Source organism: Hoplias malabaricus, chromosome 17, assembly GCF_029633855.1.
Source record: "Hoplias malabaricus isolate fHopMal1 chromosome 17, fHopMal1.hap1, whole genome shotgun sequence".
In the NCBI taxonomy this organism is placed as follows: Eukaryota; Metazoa; Chordata; class Actinopteri; order Characiformes; family Erythrinidae; genus Hoplias; species Hoplias malabaricus.
The window spans coordinates 32807907-32810406 of record NC_089816.1 but is presented as its reverse complement, the minus strand read 5'-3'; the positions used below and the strand labels follow the sequence as shown (position 1 = coordinate 32810406).

The 2500-nt window shown below is 45.7% G+C and overlaps 1 protein-coding gene across 1 annotated transcript in view; it reads right to left on the bottom strand.

Moving 5' to 3' along the window:
• snrkb (SNF related kinase b) overlaps positions 1-2500 on the bottom strand; it is a 49794-nt gene that overhangs the window by 29883 nt on the left and 17411 nt on the right. The gene's annotated exons all lie outside the window — the stretch shown is intronic.

Below are 2500 nucleotides of genomic sequence, written 5' to 3'. Positions count from 1 at the left end.
GAGTGTCTGGATCAGAGATTTAGAGAGGCTTGAGCAGAGAGTGTCTCTCTCACACACACACACACACACACACACACACACACACACACACACACACACACACACACACACAGGAGAGCAAGGTGAGAGATCCTGCAGGTCATACAGATTCTATGAACTGGAGCATGTGCCAAAACCCTTTATCTGCTGCACACGTTGACCCACTTCACACAGCTCTAATCCCACCATCACTCTATGAGCTTTAGCCACAAACATTGCACTTACACACACACACACACACACACACACAGCAGAGAACACTGCTGCACACCGCAGTGACCTGGAAATCAGAGTGAGAGACAGAGAGAAGGAGAGAGAGACAGGGTGAACCCAGAAAGTCCCAGACATTTCTCCTCCTCCTGAGTCACCGTGTTATGCACCAGTGTCCTTCCTCTTCATCTGCCCTTCATCTGCCTCTCTCTCCCACTCCGCTGTGTCTCTTCTCTTCTGTCTGCATCTGCAACCACATCCCCCTCTGGCGCAGTTGAGAATGAAGTGAAGGAGGACAGAAGGGGTTTAAACCGAGACTAAAAACGCTGCGTTCACGTGACTGTGTCTACGACATCCGAACCTCGGTGTACCAGACCTCTCCGATTATCAGCGCTCACACAACAAACGTACTCAGTTTCAGGTTTATGTTCCTGACAGATGGCCTTGTGACTGCGGACCACCTCCCGCTCACGTGAGGGCGGCTCAGGTGTTGTGTTTTTAGGTCATGTTTGGGTCTGAACTCCACAGTCCACAGATGTGTCCATTCAGAGAGTAATATCAGCGCTGGCGAACCACGCATGATTAAAACAACAACAGGAATGCCAGGAGGGCGTGAGAGTAGGGAGAGAGAGAGAGAGAGCAGGGAGAGAGAGAGAGAGAGAGAGAGAGAGAGAGAGAGAGAGAGAGAGAGAGAGAGAGTAGGGAGAATGAGAGTGACAGAGAGAGGGAGTGAGAGAGAGAAAGAGAGAGACAGAGAGAAAAGGGAGAGAGAGAGAGAAGGGAGAATGAGAGTGACAGAGAGAAGGGAGAGAGAAAGAGACAGAAAGAGAGAGAAGTGAAAAAAGGGAGAGAGAGTGAGAAAGAGAGAGACAGAGACAGAGAAAAGGGAGAAAGAGAGAGAGAGAAGGGAGAGAGAAGTGAGAGAGAGAGAAAGAGAAAGCGAGAAGGGAGGGAGAAAGAGAGCGCGAGAGAGAGAAAGAGAGAGAGAAGTGATAGAGAGAGAGAGACAGAGAAAGAGAGTGAGAGAGAGAAGTGAGAGAGTGATAAATAGAGAGAGAGAGAGAGAAGTGATAAAGAGAGAGAGAGAAGGGAGAGACAGAGAGAAAAGGGAGAAAGAGAGAGAAGGGAGCGAGAAAGAGAAAGAGAGAGAGTGAGAGAGAGAAAAAGAGAGAGAGATTACTATTTAAATGTAAAAAAAGAGACAAAAGAGAGAGAGAAATATGAAAAGACAGAAAAAAGCAGACAGAATGACAGAGTGAGAGGCCTCCACATTGACCTACATTTTTAACAGTGACATGAGACATGACAGAGACATTTATTGTTCTCAGAAACATGGATAGACAGATGGACACATATACAGACAGACAGGAATAAAGAGAGAGAGAGAGAGAGAGAGATTACAGACAGATATGATCAGATATACAGAGAGATATAGAGACATAAATAAAAGAGAAAAATAGACAGACAAACAGAAAGAGAGAGAGGGAGAGACAGACAAATAAACAGATGGATGGATTGACAGATTGATATATAGATGGACAGAAAGACAGAGGTGTAGTGGTGAACTCTGTGGCCCTGTGACTGACATGCAGTGTTTCTGTTTCAGTGGGATTTTAATCTCAGTCTGGATTAGAGTCTCTGCCACAATCACAGATTACTGCCCCAGCTGCTGAATATGTCTCTCTACCCCTCTCTCTCTCTCTCTCTCTCTCTCTCTCTCTCTCTCTCTCTCTCTCTCTCTCTCTCTCTCTCTCTCTCTCCCTCTCTCCCTCTCTCCCTCTCTCCCTCTCTCCCTCTCTCTCCACATCACACAAGACCACAACGATGAAGCACCAGCCCTACAACTGTGCATGTGTGTGTTTGTTTAAAGCAGTGTAGTATTAACATCCAATGTGTATTCATTACAACACACACACACACTGTTTACACTGGACATGAGATGTCATTGTAGATGTTAAAGGGCCAGTGCATCATTTTAACCACCAAAAATTAGCCCCTGAATGAAACAGTTTATGCACCACAGAGTGGGTCCCCCACATGGGGGAGGCCATTTTGAAACAAATATAGTGCAGAAACTCTGATACTTCCAGGTCACTAATAATATATCTACTATAACATAATAATCACAGCGGTGTAGTGGCTTTTTCCCTTTGTGAAGAACCATGGCTGGAGAAAATGGCGGATTGCTACTTTAATGCCTTTGTTTTGATAATTAATTTACTTTCTACACACACACAGAAACACACACGCT